Source organism: Papio anubis, chromosome 17 (assembly GCF_008728515.1).
Source record: "Papio anubis isolate 15944 chromosome 17, Panubis1.0, whole genome shotgun sequence".
NCBI lineage: Eukaryota > Metazoa > Chordata > Mammalia > Primates > Cercopithecidae > Papio > Papio anubis.
In genome coordinates this window covers 65,571,418-65,588,110 of record NC_044992.1, presented here as the reverse complement: position 1 = coordinate 65,588,110, position 16,693 = coordinate 65,571,418, and the positions used below count along the sequence as shown (strand labels likewise).

Sequence of the window (16,693 nt, the reverse complement as noted above, 5' to 3'; positions counted from 1 at the left end):
GGGATTGCAGAAGTTTGGGAGGTTGTCCCCACCCTGCACCCCTCGAGTCTCACTAAACTCACAAAATTCTCCAGGCCAATGGATGGTTCTGGGGAAAGGGTGAAGGGCTGTGTCTTGTATCTGCGTCTGCCCATGTAAGGTCCCCAGTGGCCTCAGGCAGATACTGAGGTTTGAAGCAAGCTTTCCTAAATCTCCAAGGGGTGGGGGATTCTATATTCACCACTGGGCTTCAGCTGGATCAGCTAGAGGCCAAAAAAAGTGAGCCACGCAACAGAGCCGGCTTCCCGTGGACGCGTCCGAGGGGGAAACCAGCATCTCAATAAAACTAAGTCAGCTCCAACCCGAGGTCTCTGCCCACTGGCTGCAACACAGCCCTCAGCTACCACCCCATGTAAGTGTTGTTGCATTTCAAACAGCAAAGACAGTTGGATGTCAGAGATGGTTTAAGTCTCCGACTTTTATGGAATTCCCAGTGCGAGAGCCTCCGGGCTCAGGCAAAATTTCCCCAGTGGCAGCGCTTTGCTCCCAACATGCGCCTCGCCTCCCAGCCTCCCCGCTATTGAATCCAGCGTGATTGTCTCTGGGGCCCATAATGGAATTTTATCAGGGATTCCTATAACTGGATTGCTTATTTGCAGCCTTCCGCCAGCGGCAGCTCCAGATAAAGAATGCAGAGTATGTGCTTCAGTGTCACAAACTGTGCCTGGCCACCATCCATCATCCTGTCAAGACATCACTCCAGACAGCCCGGCTTCAAGCAGAACCAGGTTGGGGATTTTCTTCCCAAGAATAACAAACAGCAGCTAAGTCAGGTTAGGGAGCCCCTACTTCTCCCCCATGCCTTCATTACAGATGAATGGATTTCAGGTTTCCTCCTGTTGTCCAGCCAGTCCCCCTCCATTTCCTCAGGGTCTGGAGCAGCAAAAGTTACCAACCCTCATCCCGTTTAAGAAGCCTCTAAATGTCACAATAAGTTTATGCAACCATTGGCAGGCAGGATATGGAGATTGGAATAGCAAAAATTCTTTGCAAGTAGAGAGCACTTATAAAATTCATCCATGTATCTTATCCCATTGATCTTTATGGCCACCCTATAAGGCAGGGATTGTATTCCCCAGTTGCCAGTTGAGCTGAACGAGACTGAGAGAAGTTAAGTGAGTTCTCCAAGGTCGCATAGAGTCAGGCGAAGTCGGGATCTGCACCCAGTTCTTTCGACTCTAAATCATGCACTCCTGGTACTCCTTATGTTGCAGCTATTTTTCCTTCCCCATACTCCTCCTCTCCTCAAGCTGTGTCTCTCGGTTGCTGTCTGTCTTTCCATACCTAGTCCCGAGCATGCAGTGAGGGTCTGGCCATCTCAGAAGCTGCATGGAGGGAGGGGCTGCCCATCTCAGTGGCTGCATGGAGGGAGGGGCTAGCCATCTCTATAGCTGCATGGAATCTGGGTCTGGCCCTCTCAGTGGCTGCATGGACTGGGGGACTGGCCATCTCTGTAGCTGCCCTTGGTCGTCTCCGAAGAGGCACTGATCATCAATGAGTCTGCCCTCCCCTCCTCTGAATCATAACCAACCAGGATCAGCGAGGCTGGAGCTATGAGGGGGCTGCTTAGAGTGATCCAGTTCTTTTCTTTGATCTGTTAGATCCAGGAGCCAGCTGAGGCCAGCACAGTTCTCTCCCCTGTGAATGTGACAATTGGCCTGGGTCCTGATTCCCCACATCCTGCTGCCTAACGTGATGCACCCATCATCTCCAACCAAGAGACAGGGATCAGAGAGTCAACATGTCAGCAAACTACAACTCACCCGCATGCAAGCCAGTTGTCCAATGGGAATTCTTCTGATGGAGCGATGGGGTGGACTGAGGTTTTATACTTGCTTCCTCCAGTGATGCAGAGCACTATTTCCAAACCCAAGTAGTCCTCTGGCTCCCAAAATGAGGGAGAAGAGAGGAGGAGAAGGAGGAGCTAAGCTGCACCCATTGTCAGTGAGCACAGGTGCAGGAGAGAGGGGGTGCCAGACACATCTCCACCTCCATCCCTGGATCTGTGATTGACAGGTACTCGTATAATTCATACAGGCCAAAGGGGACGAGGCAGGCAGAATAACAGCCCCCTAAAGACACTCATGTTCTAATCCCTAGAACCTGTGAATGTTAACCTTATATGGCAAGAAAAGGATTTTATAGATGTGATTAAGTTTAAGTTCTAAAAATGGAGAGGTTATCCCGGATTATCTGAGTGGGACCCATCTGCAATCACGAGACCGAGGCAGAGGCAGATCTGACCCCAGACAGAAGAGGAGAATGCAGCAGTGCCCGCAGAGGCAGAGGCTGGAATGGAGCAGCCCCAAGGCAAAGCATGCTGGCCACCATCAGAAGCCAGAGTACGTGAGGCACAGACGCTTCCCTGGAGCCTCCAGGGGAGCACAGCCCTGCTGATACCTTGATTTGGGCATTAAGACTTATTTTGGACTTTCGGCCTCTAGAACTGTGACAGAATACGTTTCTGTTTTTTACATACTTTGTGTGTAAGACTGTGTTACCGCAGTTGCAGGAAACTCACACCAGGGACTAGAGCAGCACTGTGGTGACCGCTGGTGCTGGCAGATCTGTCGAAGTGGACCAGGCCCTGGTTCCAGAAGTGAGGCCCTCATGCAGAGGAGAGGACTGCACACCTGGAAGGGAGGTGGTGATTAGGTAATGAACAATTCTTCCATTCCTGTACCAATTGAACAAGGCAGTCCCCTCTCTCCTATTCACCCTCATCCAGCCTCCTCCCCACCAACCCCATCTACCTCCCTAGAGGGCACTTGCATTCACCTTGCCACTGCTCTGGTGTATTTGTTTTTGCACTGCTATAAATAAATACCTGAGCCTGGGTAACTTATAAAGACAAGAGGTTGAATTGGCTCATGGTCCTGCAGGCTGTACAGGAAGCATGGCGGCATCTGCTTCCGGGGAGTCCTCAGGGAGCTTTTACTCATGGTGGAAGCCAAAGTGCGAGCAGGCATCTTACATGGTAGGTGCAGGACCCAGAGAGAGAACAGGGATGTGTCACACACTTTTAAAAACCATATCTCACTAGAACTCACTCACTGTCTCAAGAACAGCACCCAGGGGGATGGTGTTAACCCATTCATCAGAATCCACCCCCATGATTCAGTCACCTCCCACCAGGCTCCACCTCCAGCACTGGGGATTACATTTCAATCTGGGATTTGCATGGGGACACCGATTCAAGCCACATCACCCGATATTTACCATGGGATTTGGGTAGGGACACTGATTCAAACCATATCACCCGATATTTACCCATGGGATTTGGGTGGGGACACTGATTCAAACCACATCACCCGATATTTACCCATGGGTCTCAGCACTTCTGCCCTCTCCCCTGGGTGTCAATATAGGCTAAGTCTATGGTCTGTCCAGGAACCCAAGCCTGGAGCAGGGGGCCTGACTGTACATTGTAAGTCTGACATGAATGGTAAGTGTCCACCTCACTCCCTGCCACCTCCCTGCATGGGAGGTGAGTGGAGCCAGCTCACCTGCTTCTTCCTCAAGGCCCCACTGAGACCCAGGACCAGCCCCAGGGTCTTGTGAACTCTCCATTCTTTCCTGCCTGTCCCCACCTGCCACACACACACACACACACACACACACATAGTCAAAAGTTAAGAGGCTCTTTCTTTCTTTCTTTCTTTCTTTTTCTTTCTTTCTTTTTTTTTTCTTTTTTTTTTCTTTTAGATGGAGTATTGTTCTATCTCGAAAGAGATTTCGGCTGCAGGCTGATCTCAGCTCACTGCAAACTCTGCCTCCTGGGTTCAAGTGATTCTCCTGCCTCAGCCTCCTGAGTAGCTGGGATTATAGGTACGCTCCACCACACCCGGCTAATTTTTGTGTTTTTAGTAGAGACAGGGTTTTACCATATTGGCCAGGCTGGTCTTGAACTCCTGACCTCAGGTAATCCACCCGCCTCAGCCTCCCAAAGTGCTGGGATTACAGGCATGAGACACTGTGCCCGGCCAACAGGCACTTGTTAAAGACCACATCCTTACAGGTGGAGAGGGTGCCTGGAGGGGGGTACCACAGAGAGAAGAGGTGGTGGGCAGAGCTGTTCACCTGAAGATGGCACGCACATAGCCCGGGGGCAAAAGTGGTGAGTAAGGGGGGCGGGGCAGGAGGGCATCATGGGACTCAGCTTGAAGATGAAGAGTGAGGGAATAGGAGGAGAAGGAGGGCCAGGGCCACAGGAGCAGAGTTTAACATAGAGAGAAGCCAACCAGGAGTGCAGGATCAGGTGCCTGCGTAGTGACCCCTCCCGAAGGAGGAAAAGGTGGTCTGCAGAGGAGATGGGCAGGTAGAAACCAGGCAGCCTTTGGAGGTGCCTGGCAACAGGGAGCAACAGTGGAGTTCATGTGAGGTGGCTGGGCAGCTGAAACACAGTCCAGAGAAGCCCATTCATTAATCATTCATTCATTCATTCATCCAGCAAAACACTCACTGGGCTCTGACTGCATTGGGCTAGGCTCTGGAGATACAGAGATGGGTGAGAAGCAGTCTGTGATTTCCAGATATTTGAGCCAGGCAGAGAGATGGCAGTGCTACCAGTTCCACTGTGGGAGGCTGGCCAGGTTCAGTGGGTACCAACTCAGGTGAATAGCTCTGTCCTCCCCTTCCTCTCCCTGTTGTACCGCCCTCCAGGCACCTGCTCTACCTGAGGAGACATGGTTTTGAAGAAGTGCCCCTTAACCTTTGAGTGTGCGGCGAGTGGGGATGGATGGGCATCCAGTCTCCTGGGGGTGGTAGGAGAGCACTTTCTCATCATGGTGACTCTCAGCCTGCATCTTGAAATGTAATTCAAACTGAACATGCAAGCAAGAGGTGCGGATGGTGCAGGCAGATAGTGTCCCAGGACCAGGCACATTGGCCTGAATGCAGCTGCTCCCTGTGTGGCTGGAGCAACAGATGGAAGGGCCGTGGGCTGCGCTGGATGCAGAAGGACGCTGTCCCAAGAGGTCTGGACATTCTCTCAGGGGCAATGCTGACATTCTCTCAGTTTCAGGTGGAGCAAGCTCCTTTTTGTGTTTTATAAAAGTAGGAAAGATGCATGGGTGAGAGGAGGGGTAGGCCCGGAGCAGAGGGAGGGAGGGAGATCACACACCATGCATTCCAGAAGGGGGTGACATCACCCCCAAAGTGGCAAAATTGGTTCTTAGGGGGGCTGCCAGAAATCTTACCCTTTATGTTTAAAGGCATAAAAATACACACAGCATAGAAACAGACACGCAGTCTATCTGCAGCATTGCAGGTTCATAGGGGCAGGCAATTAGGAAAAGACTTCTTGACAGGGAATAATGAAAAGAAGATTGGCCGACACTGACCTATGCTGTGCAGGTCGGGGCCACTGCCGCAAGTCAGAGGGCAGAGGAAGGTGTGGCCAAGGAGTGTCAGGAACGACTGTGGGTAGAGGATGAGAAATGGAGAGAGGAGAATCTGCATAAGCCCCATGCTTCTTGGGTCTGGGTGACTGGGCTGGGGGAGGAAGGGGAATGTAATTTACCAAAAGAAAGCTTGTTACGGGGAGAGCTAAGGGTGTACCAGGATGAGTGGTGACCCTCTAAAATGGCATGTCCACCCGGAACCTCTTTATTTGGAAATAGGTCTTCCAGTTCTAATTAATTAAGATGAGGTTATATTGGATTACGGTGGACCCTAAATCTGGGGTCTCAAAAGCTGATGCCTTTAAAAGGCCGTGTGAAAACACAGAATGACACACAGGGAAGAAGTCCTTGTGAAAACGGAGGCGGAGGCAGAGGTGATGCAGCTACAAGCCGAGGAACGCCAAGGATTGCCCGGAGCCCCAGGAGCAAGGAGCGATCCTCCCTCGGAGACTTCAGAGGGAGCACTGCCTTGCAACACCTCGATTTTGGATTTCCAGCTTCTAGAACTGTGAAAGAATAAATCCCTTGTTTTAAGTCTCCCAGTTTGTGGTACTTTGCAATGGCAACTGCAAACAGCTGGTTCCGTTTGGGTCCCTTGGTCTGGAGGTTCCTGTGGAATGTGCAGCTTGACGGATCCAATAGAGACCTGCAGTTTAGGGAAGCAGTGATGGGTGGAGACACTGATTGCTATAAGCATGCAAGCAGCAGTGGGAAGAAGGAACTTAGCTGAGATGATTCAGGGTGAGAGTGGAGTGTGAGAAAGGCAGGGGGATCAGGACCAACTCCAAGGAAATACCATTCAAGGACAAGCATGAAAGAAGCCCCCTTAAAAGGAGACATCAATGAATGAATAAATGGGGAAACAGAGAGAATAGTGTCCCAGGACCTAGGGAAGGAGAGAATAAAAACCAGCAAGAACACTCTGCAGTCCCAGAAGCAGCCTCACTCAGCGCTGGGATCCTTGGGAAGCTGCTGCAAGGAGTAAAAAGCTGTGGCATCTGTGCCCAAGGATGTCACAAAGGGGCATGAAGCCAAAACATAAGCAAGCAAACTTTAAATCACCCTCAAAGAGTTAACTATCAGCACAAGGCTACAGGAGAAAAAAAAATGATGTCTCAAGGCAGCACAGTGCATGATTAATTAACAAATGAATTGCACAGGCTAAAATTATATAAGAGTTCAGAGGACAGAGAAAGCACTTAGGACTTCAATTGTCAGGGATGGATTTGCTGAGAGGTAAGATTGGACCGGAGTTTTGAAGGAGGAGGATATAACTTGTACAGGAAGACATGTGAGGAAGAGCTGGTTGGGAACTGCTAGGCTGGGAGAGGAGTTAAAAAAAAAAAAAAAAAAAAGACAAGAAATCAGGGTGCATTTGGGCAGAGGGCAGACAGGGAAACTGGTGCAAGGAGTGGGTGCATAGGGGTGAGGCTTGGAGGTTGTGGTAGAAAGGGGTACCTGAGGGTTTGTAGGTGAGACCAACAGTTCCAGACTAAGTCCTGCCCTGGTTTGGACAAATAGAAGATTTTAAACAGGGAAGTGATATGTCCAAAGCAGTATCTCAAAGTGAATCTGCTGGTAGGATGAATTAGAGAGGCGTAGAGGGAAAGAAGATAAGTCATTGGTTGGGGAGGTCATGAACAGTGAGCAGATGAGAGTGCTGGTGGCAGGAATGGAAAAGAAGCCGGTGGATGGGAAAGTAGTTTCTGGAGAAGAATCGATGGACAGGAAGACTCGAGGTATGAGACAGAGGAGCAGAGAGGGACTAGGGGGACTTTCCCTGGCAGCTGTAGTGCTCAGACTCTGGGCTGGGGAGCCTCAAAGCCACCCCACCCTACCCACACAGGAATACTTTTTCTGTTTGCTTTTATTTTACTTTATTTTGTTTTACTTTATATTTTGTTTTTGCCCTGGTGTGGGACCAGCAGGCTTGAACCCCAGAGTTCTACTCAGCAGCAGCATCTGGGACGGTGTGGGGAGCTCTGACTCCTCAGGCGGCCTCGTGAACTAGGTGGCACCCAACTCTGCCCCTCCATGCGACCCTCAATGGAACTGCCTCCTGCACAGCCTGCAGGGCACGAGCTGCCTGCTCCTTATCTCCCACAGCGCCTTTTGCAATAAACAGACAGAAGCGGGAATCAGAAGAGAGAAATTCATTCTCATTTCTTCTCCTCAATTCAGAGCTCTATCTTGCCCACAGCCCTATTTTGCAATCTCTCCTCTGGCACGTTTTAATATTTATAGCTGCATGGACAGAATGTGGAGTGTGAGGGCTTGTCAGCCTCAGGAGCAGAGACTTAGGAGAGCTGTCACCCACCTAAGGCCCCAGGGATCTTCAGGAACTGCCACCAGGGCCATCACTGGGCAGCCTCACCTGAGAGGGCCCTGGTGGTCATCTGTTCACTCCCTGTTCCCACCCAAGTTTCACCTTCATGTTGTTGTTCTCTACCATGTCCCACATTGCCGTGAACCCAACCCCAATTACCTTACTGCTTGAATGAGGACCAATTTTCCTTCCTTCATTAAAATATTCTTCATTGGTTTATTAGTTTTCTATTGCTGCAAAAAAAATTACCCCATAACGTATTACCTTATAATAACCCACAGTTATTATCTCACAGTTCTTTGGGGTCAGGAACCCAGACATGGCTTAACTGGGTCTTCTGGCCAGGGTTTCTCACAAGGCTGGAATCAAGGTGTGAACTGAGGCTGAGGTCTCATCTGAAGGCTCAACTGGAGCCAATCCACTTCAAACCTCATTATGTGATCGTTGGCTGGATTCCATTCCTTATGGGTTGTTGGACTCAGGACTTTTATTTCCTTACTGGTTGGTGGTCAGAAGCCACCCTCAGTTCCTTGCCACATGGGCCTCTCCAACATGGCAACTTACTTCATCAAAGAGCATATCTTGATCAAGCAAGAGGGAGAATGAGAGACAGAGTACCTGAAAGAGAGAATATAACCCAGTCTTTTAAAGCCTAATCTCCTAGAACTGTTGCTGTATTCAGTTCACTAGAAGCAACTCAGTGGGTCTGGATCGCACTGGAGGAGAGAGGATGACACAAGGGCATGAATCTCAGGAGGGTGCTTCTTTGGAGGCCATATCAGAAGCTGCCTCCCACAGTGGGTATCTGCATGTCTGGCTCTTGCTGCTTCACAGTAGAAGTGATGGAGTTCTCTAGGATCCCACAGAAGAGTGACAAGTAAGACAAGTAAACCACAACTAAGTACTGAGTGTATATGTTACCATACAGCAGGCCACAAAGAATGTGGGCATCACCAACAATATTCTATGGGAATGCACAGGATGATTTGTAACCCAAAAGTGCAGGGAAGGCTTCCTGGAGGAAGTGATGGCAGGGACTTCCTCTGTCCTAGGACCTGCCATAACCCTGATAACCCCATGAATATGGCAATAACCTAGGGCTGCCTTCATAGGAACTGCTTCTGGATTGGGGAACCTGAAGGGCCAATTGGAGGTGACTACAGAACTCCTAGACAGGAAGAATTGAGAACAGAGAAACAGAGGGAGGGAAGGGAAAAGAATGGCCTCTTCAGTGACCTACAAATATATTTCAAAGACTATGGGGTATGGTGAAGAGATGGAAATTTTAGAGCACACCCCACATGCAGTGTATTAGCCAGGGTAGACCAGCTGCTATAACAAACATCCCCCAAATTTTCTATGGTTTAACACTATACAGGTTTAATTTCTTACAGTAATAGCCTAAAGTGAGCTAGCTTGGATGTTCCACTCCTCCCAGTCTTTTGGGGACAAGGCATCTCCTTTCCAGTATCTCTGTAGTCTTCTAGGCTGCGGTAGTCTTCTAGTCTTCTAGGATGCTCCACTGCATCAACTGCATCTGGGTGGGCTACCAGAGAAGGCAGAGAGAGCCTTTTAGGGCCCAGCCCTGGAAATGGCAGCAACTCTTCTGCCCAGATTCCGTGGGTCAGAGTTCAGTCTCCTGGACCCACCTAACTGGGGAAGGGTAGGGAAGTACAGAAATGGAGACCAAGGAGGAAGAGACCAGGCATATTGGTGAAACATTCCCCAGCCTCTGCCCCATGCAGGTGTCGTCTAATAGACGAATGGTCAGGGATGGAGCTGGGCCCTTCCCAGCCTAGGTCCTCCTTCCCCCTGCTGCCCACCCCTTCTGCCCCCACCATGAAATGTTCTTTCCCAGTGCCTCCCCCAGATTTCTCTGGCCACCTCCCTGCAAGGCTGTAGGCAAGTTCTTGGGTTCCTGAATGGCGCTGTCTCATGTGATGTCTTTTCCAGCACGTCTTACCTTATTGAAACCTTCTTTGCAGGCACAGAGTTCGTCTCACTGTCCCACAAGCAGAATACATCAAACATTGGTCTTGAAGTGCAAAACCCAACTTCAACTCTAGCCACTGCACTTTTTTTTAGACTGCTAGGTCTTGGTTTATTAAATGGGTGATAGGAAGCGGAGGGGGAGATTTGAGCTAAATGATCTCTAACATCCTTCCAGTGTGTCTCACGTGAACTAACTCAAGCCTTGATTTTCACCAGATGTTCTCGCTCATGCAGCTGTTTCCTGGAGCTGCAGTGCCCCTCCCCACCCAAATCGCACACTTCTGAGTTTCACACAACTGTCACTTGCCCATCCACCACCTCCACCCCCATCCCCCTGCCACCAAAGAGGGAAGCCTCCATTCAGGGAAAGCTGGGGTTGGGTCATTCTCTGCACATGGCTACACTGTCAGACACTAGACCAACACTGCTTAGTATAATTTTCTGTGATAGGGGAATTGTTCAGTAATTGGTGCCACAAATATACCAGCCACAAGCCACGTGTGACTACTGAGCGCTTGAAATGTGACTTGTGTGACCGAAGCACTGAAATGTTTCACTGTACTTCATCTCCATTAATATACATTTAACCTTAATAGCCACACATGGCCCATGGCTGCCATATTGGGCAGCACAGTGCTAGAAATGAAGTCTAGAGCTTTGCCCACTGACTTGTGTCAGAGGCTCTTTCTCTTAGTTATTGAAACTCCCCCTAGAAGCTCAGTATGACTGGGGGAACTGAAACCTTCCCTGGGGTTGATAACTAACACTGTGCTTCTCAAGCATTTTAGCGCATGTAAGTCATCTTATTAAAAAACTACAAAAAGAATTAGCCAGGTGTCATGGTACACACCTGTAATCCCAGCTACTCAGGCTGCTGAGGCAGGAGAATCCCTTAACCCAGGAAGTGGAGGTTGCAGTGAGCTGAGATTGCGCCACTGCACTCCAGCCTGGGCGACAGAGTGATACATCTCAAAAAAAAATTAAATTTAATTAAAAAAAAAAAAAAGCAGACTCTGGCCAGTCCTGATGGCTTATGCCTGTAATCCCAGAACTTTGGGAAGCTGAGGATGGAGGATCACTTGAGGCCATGAGTTTGACACCAGCCTGGGCAACATGGTGAGACCCTGTCTCTACTAAAAATCCAAAAAATTGGCTGGGCATGGTGGCATGCACCTGTAGTCTCAGCTACTCAGGAGGCTGAGGCAGGAGAATCGCTTGAGCCCAGGAGGCAGAGGTTGCAGTGAGCTGAGATCACGCTGCTGCAGTCTAGCCTGGGCGACAGAGCCAGACCCTGTCTCATTAACAATTTTTTGAAAAAGCAGGTTCTGATACCCTAAATCTGGGGTTGGTCTGAGGTTCTGCATTTCCTACAGGGTTTCCAGGTGGTGACAGTGCTGCTGGCCCGTGGACCCCACTTTCAGCAGCAGGGTACGGCAGTGTCCCTTCCTTTCCCCAGCAGGCAAACAGTCCAACTTCCTTCCACCTGGCTCCTTCATGCCATTGGCTCACGCCACCATCTTCCGCATTATTCCATATATCCGTTTGAAGGAAGAGATGCCTGAACCTCAGCTCTCACTCCCCCAGAGCCCTTAGACCAGGCTGAAATCATGGGAGAAGGGCCTCGCGGGTCCCACACTCAGCCACACTTAGATGCGCAGCACCAGCTGGGACATTTAATAACCATTAGAGCAGCCTCACCTGCTCAGCACCGGCCCACTGGCCCCAAAGGACCTCTGACTTGCTTGCCCTCCAGGTTGCAGGAAGGAACATCCACAGGAGAGCCCTAGAGCCTTCCACTGGAAAGGTCTATTCAGAGCTGCACAGCACCTGACTGTGGAAAGCAGTGGTTCAGCCACGAGATTGAGCCCAAAAGGCTGATACACGGCCCAGGTCTCTTTTCCTGCAACACATAAAACAGCCTTCTCAGCAGGTCACACACACCAACTTATCTCACCCTCACCACATGGTGTGGAAAGTGCTATCAGCTCCTCTTACAAATGGGGAAACTGAGGCACAAGGAGGTTGAGCAAGTGATCTGAAGGTCACACAGCTAGTAAATAGCAGAACCCAGAATCCAACCCAGGCAGCCAAGGCAGCCCACTCACCTGCAGCGAGTGCTGACCGGCCCTGCCTCACCTGTTAAAACGGAGATCCCAATGGTAATCAGCCTCACTTGCTGCCCAGGGAGACTGAGATGTGGAAAGCCTGGTGTCCACTGCACTAGAGAAATATTGGTTATTGTGGATGGGGTTCGGGAAGGTCTGGGGGTGGTGTTTCCAGGGAGCAAGTTCGCCCTTTCGCCTGCACACACACTCAGGTGTGCACAACACCTCCATGACGCACACCTGACGCCCTCCTGGGAACAGGGCCTGTCAGGCTCATTGTGGCTGCCCCCTGGTGCTCGGTGCTAAATTCTCCCTGTCTCTGAAGGGAGCCTGCAGTACTCACTGATCCACACACGCATACCTTCCTCCCTCCTTCCCTCCCTCTCTTCTCCTGGACACACCTCCATCCAAGAATTTTCAGGCCGATCCAGGTTGATACTGTTCCTGTTCATGGTCGGTGACTGTTCCTTGGGCCACCCAGCCTTCATTCCTGTTCTTGAGCTTTACGACACATCATCGTCATCACATCCCATGTGAACCTGACCCCACTCCTGACTCCCAGAGCACAGGACCGGTTCATGGATGCCCATGTGCTTCAGTCAGGCACAAACTTGGCTTTTACTGGTTGAGGAAGAGAAGCTCACTCTTTTTCCCAGGGCTGGAGCTGTGGGCCACCATCTTGCCCCAACTGCCTGAGCAGAGACCAGTGCAGAAGGAAGCAGAACTGAGAAATCCAGAGACCAAATCTCGATTCCACCATCGAGCCCCAGGTTTGGCCAGGCATAGGTATTTCAGTCAAGGGAACCAGTGAGAGACATGCCCGCCCTTTTGGTCTTCATGAAGCCATTTTGAGGTGCATCTTCTGTCACTTCTGGCCAGAAGATCTGACACAGCCCTTTGCCTCCTTGACTCTCTACGAGCTCCCCTCCCAACCCCTCACACCACCCTGTCCCACAGCTGCTGCCCTGGACTCTTACAGGGAGGCAGGCCTGCTCTCCTCCAGCCTGAGAGACCTGGGTTTGCCACAGTTCAGCACGCACCAAGAGGGGTGTGCCCACGGAGCTGCCCGCTGCCCTTTTGCTATCCAGCTGGCGGCAGTTGGGCTCAACCACCCACCACCAGGAGCTAATTCTGCAGTTCTCAAAGAGAGGGAGCAAGGATGGCACCCCTGGCATGGCTGCTCACAGCCCAGTCTACCCTCCACATGCCTTGACTTGGCCTGAGGTGCCCTGGCAGACAGCCATGACCCCAGAGCCCAGGGCACTTAGCAGGCTGGGTCTTGCCCCTGTCCAGGACCTTAATGAAGACAGAGCTGCCATATTGATGCAGTACTGGGACATCTACCCCAGACCCTCAGACTGCAAGTCTATAGCCTGCAGCTTTCTCTGCTCATGTTGTCAGGAGCACAAATAAATGTGCAAAGCTGTCATACGTTCCAACACCCATCCTGCATCCCCAAGGCCTGGACGATGATTCACAGCCCTGGGTGGTGAAGGGAACATGGGACACCACCCTCACTGCAGCTTCCTTAGCCTCATCAGGGCTAAGCCCCACATCTTCTTGGAGCTGGCCTAGCTTAACCCAACTGCACCCAAGTGTGTCAGATTCAGGGGCAATCAAGCACAGGGCCTCCAAAAACAGACAGCAGCCTTCCAATCCTAGTCTGTCACTTACCAGCAGTGGGACCTTATTAATGGGCTTCCCTGGTCCTCAGCATCCTCATCTGTAAGACGGGGCCCTAGTGCACCTGCCCAAGCACAAGACAAACCAAAGTGATGGGTGAAATCATTGGGCCACCACAAGTGTGAGGGAGATGATGGTTGTTATCAATATGATTATCCGATTATCAGACATCATCACCTGCAGTTACTGTCACTAGGCAGGGTCTCCAGGATCTCTGCCTCCCGCAATACACACAGACCCTTCATCACACACGTGCACACGCACACACATACACGCGTGTGTTACATCAGCATTCATTCCCAGTTTGCCTCAAGCAGACTTTTCACCTGAAAATTCAGGACTCCTTGCCAGGTCCCTCTTTCTGGCCTGGCACACAGGGGCCCTGCCCTCGTTCTGCTGTCAGAGACACATGTCTGCAAAGCCAAGCGAGTTTAGGAAAGAAAATTTGTTGTAAATTGGAATCCTAATGCATTCCAAATAGAGGTGATTTTCGCGTCATTGGCTGTGTGGACAGAACTGTGCCACTGCCTCCCTCTGTGGGGTCGGGGAGGGCAAGAGCACAGCTATTGTTCCGCATTAGATGCTGGGTTTGAGTCCATTGCAGAATCAAAGTCCGGAATCTCAGAGTCAAGAGGCAGCTTTAAGACCATTGCATCCCCAGCAGCTCTCACAGAGGCTGCTCTGGACAGCCCGATTCCCCTGGGCCCTGGCTCCTGAAGGCCTGGCCCAGGGCTCTTCATGCAATTTATTTCCAGGTTATTTGGGCTCTATCTGTTTGGTCCTGAGAGTCTCCTGCCTACTTCTTTCAACAGGGATGCTCACAACAGGACTCCACAGCCAGTGCTGTGTGCGTCCTCTGTCCCATGCCCCACAGCGCCTGTAGCAGCTAGATCTGGGTCTCGTTCATCCATGGTGATATCAGCCAAGACCAGAGCTGGAACATCCTTCCCCTCCCAGGAAACCTGGGTGTCCAGAAAGCCCCTTGCCCTCAGGGATCTTCAGCTGGGCTCTAAGATCTCAGAAGTATCTTCCATGTGTGACTATCTGCATTTTGTCAACAATCTCATAGCTGCAAAAACTCCCAAAGTGGGCACAGCAGGGAAGAAGCTATTGGAAGGAAGCATTTCCTGGGACCTGCCCCAAATGGGAGGTGGGGACTGCTGGACAGGCCAGCTCCATGCCTTCTCCAGCCTCCCTCTCCTAGCACTGCTGAGCAAGATGTTGATTTTAAGAGAAGGACGTTGATTTTAAGAGCTACCCATTCCAGTGGCAGTTAAAAGGCTTTGGCAGAGGCATGGGGCTTGTGCTGAGAGCTGGGAAGAGGTTTAATTAATTGCTCTAGTCCCTGGGAGCCTCATCAGCTCAGCCAGGAGCTCCATCGATCCGTACTCTCACACCTGATAGAGCCTTGGCAGGCGAAGCCAGAGGGGACACAGGGCTGAGGAAGGGACTGATCCCTAGGCAGGAGAAGGATCTGCGTTTGCTCAGCACCCCATAGCACACCCACCAAATCACACCCACCCCTACACACACATCCGGCATACACAGATGCACCTTCCCATACAAAAGTAGAGGGCCTGTGGGCATGGGGATCCTACTTTCCTGTTTGCCTGAGACACCTCCCGTTTTACCTGTTATTGTGATGTAATTATTAATAGTACCTTTCCTAGTTTAGAGGATAATTTACCTGATCACCTACTTGAGGGGAGCTTAGGAGAGCCAGAGGGGTAGGAGCAGATTGGAGAGATGCTACCGAGGATGGAGACATCGGTCCTCTTTGCTTTGTTCTCTGTCCAGATCCTGTATCCTGGGCAGAGACCCCCTGAGAGTGGCTAGTCAAGATTGCTATATCCTCCTCAACTCAGATGAGGATTCCCCCATGTTAAATTCAAGAACACGAATCATGTGATACTCTGCTTCAAAACCTCACAGTGTGGTAAAAACCCTTAGCTTTTTGGCAGGGTAAATGATTATATCTGCTATTATAAATCACAAAGACCTTTCTTATTGAGGTATCTGCATATCTGCTGCATGGTTATTGGTGTCAGGGAATCCATTTTAAACTGTAAGTCCCCAGGGAAGATGTGGAAAGCATGTTGCATCTCAGCTCTGGATCTCGGCATTCGTGCTGCCTGCTGGATTGGAGTATGAAGGATTCTGAGGCTGTGTCCCAGTTGAACATAGGAATATCATGAATTACATCTGCTTGGGGCACGGGAGATGAATTGGTGAGATCCTTGACCGGTATCTGTCACTCTCATCCCAGAGGGTATCAGAACTCTCAGGGTGTCTCCCTCTGCAAAGCCCTGGCCTAGTGCCATGCTTGAATGAATGTTTGGGAGTGACCCTGGGAATACTCTGCATTGCCTACAGGGCTCTCTCTCCAACTGCAGTACAGTCTCACTGCAAAGAGGGCACGGTGTTGGCTCCCTGTTATTGGGAAGAGAATTGGACAAGTCTGGGACCAAGAGATAGCTTGGGTGGGCAAGATACCTTCTCAGAATAGCATCAGCCCTTGGAGACATGGTCTGCCCCTGCCTGGTACCAGGCACCGCTGTGATACATCCAAAAGGATACTTGGACATCCTGCCCCTCTCCGTCCTGTCTTCCTCCATCAGACCTCAGCCCCCAGCTTCTCAGGCAGGACAGCAGGGAGGCTGGCTCTCCCTCTTACTCTCAGAACCTTACTCTGGCCTGCTTATTAAAAGAATTCCACCCTTAAGAAATATCTAATGTAAATGACGAGTTAATGGGTGCAGCACACCAACATGGCACATGTGTACCTATGTAACAAACCTGCACATTGTGCACATGAACCCTAGAACTTAAAGTAGATATATATATATATATATATATAAAAATAGAATTTCACCCTTAGACAGGGAGGCAGCAATGCAGACGCTTTCTTGGCTCCACAGTCAGAGCTGCCACTTCTGTGGCAGGTGTTTCTTTGAGGTCTGTTTGGTCTCTTCAGTCACAACCACCCACCTCAGACAGGATGTTGTGTGTTCTTGGGTATCAGAGGAAGTATTTGCAAACAGGCCCATCTGTTCAAATGAGAACCAGGCTCCTCTCCCAAGCCTCACAAGGTCGCAAAGCCGGCGGTATCAGAAGCTCTGCCGAATCCTTTATTATGTATCTTTCCA

General features: G+C 50.6%; 1 long non-coding RNA gene across 1 annotated transcript; it reads right to left on the bottom strand.

The window, feature by feature from the left end:
- Positions 1-6,637: 6,637 nt before the first annotated feature.
- Positions 6,638-16,355, bottom strand: LOC110741521. Its single transcript, XR_002517778.2, has 3 exons — positions 11,458-16,355; positions 9,160-9,313; positions 6,638-8,385 (listed from the first exon to the last, which is right to left on the bottom strand). It is a non-coding gene; the product is annotated as an uncharacterized LOC110741521 (long non-coding RNA).
- Between the last annotated feature and the right edge of the window lie 338 nt (positions 16,356-16,693).